At 41.6% G+C, this 1,217-nt stretch overlaps 1 pseudogene; it reads left to right on the plus strand.

Moving 5' to 3' along the window:
- The first annotated feature begins 480 nt into the window (after positions 1 to 480).
- LOC149158759 (putative inactive patatin-like protein 9 pseudogene) lies at positions 481 to 924 on the plus strand (annotated as a pseudogene).
- Positions 925 to 1,217: the final 293 nt, after the last annotated feature.

The raw sequence follows: 1,217 nt of genomic DNA on the forward strand, positions 1-1,217 counted from the left end.
ATTATGGAACCGTTGAAACGAATTTAAACGCACATGGGCAAGTGTAGTGGGTGCTTGGATAACATCCAAAGTTCAAACGAATTTATGACAAGTAATGGGTTCGTGTAGTTTGTTAGAATCTCTGACATATTCCGTTACCGTGGAGTTTGTTATAGGCATATTCGCACAAAAGCATATTTTCTAACAAAAGCAGCATTTCTCGAACTTGAATAATTTTGCTTTTATATTAGGGAAACTATGAAAACTCCGAGTTGCACTCTGATAATGGCCACTTGCATTTATATAATGGAAACCATGAAACCTTGGAGTCTATGAAACTTTCAAAGGGGCCTCGGAAGGGATATAGTCGTTGAAGGAAGTGGGAGAGGAGTGCCTTATTTGTCAAGGGTGAAAACGGCTGAGCTCTTTACACGGCCCAAAAGACAATGGATTTCATTATACAAAAGGGGAAACACATGTTAATACTAAAACGCCGTCATCATGTGGGTTACTGGGCAGGTTAATCCTGAGGCTCAAGGCAGCGGCTGCATCAATATGCACGGGCTATTCAGAAGTAGCAATGGATGACCATTAACATTGAGAGACACAGTGAACCCGATTCTGATACCCTGCTACGATTTATGCAGCGGTTCACCGTTCCTATTCGCAGAGGCAAGTGCAAAGCACACGCAGAATTACAATTTCATTATGTGGGAAGTCTATCGTGCGACCATGTGCTCTCCAGCATTTGAGATGCCTATTCCCGTTAAGTTCGTGGACGTGCAAACAACAATTGTGGGAATAGATGGAGGGTTCGTGATGAACAATCCCACAGCCGCAACCATTACTCATGTGTTGAATAATAAGGTTGACTTTGCATCTATTAATTGGGTGTATGATATCTTGGTGTTGTCCCTGGGAGTGGGAGCAATTGATTCTCCATAAAAAAGCGGGGAATAGTGGAATGGGCAAGGCCGATTATGAATATTGTGAGTGAAGAAATCTCAGATATTGTGGATCATGCAGTCAGCGTGGGTTTTGGCAATAGAAAGCAACGCATGTATGTTTATCAATGACCGTATGCATGGATGGCATCGAATTCCATTTATATGGTATCATTTTAAGCTCTGCGCATCGAACTCCATTTATGTGGTATCATTTAAGCTCTCGGCATAGAATTCCATCTATATATCATTATTTTCGGTCAATTTGATCGCGTGTTTATTTTCTGTCGCGTT

Source organism: Pinus tabuliformis, chromosome 5_2 (assembly GCF_031772625.1).
Source record: "Pinus tabuliformis cultivar Carrire ecotype Pingquan chromosome 5_2, CPIR1, whole genome shotgun sequence".
NCBI lineage: Eukaryota > Viridiplantae > Streptophyta > Pinopsida > Pinales > Pinaceae > Pinus > Pinus tabuliformis.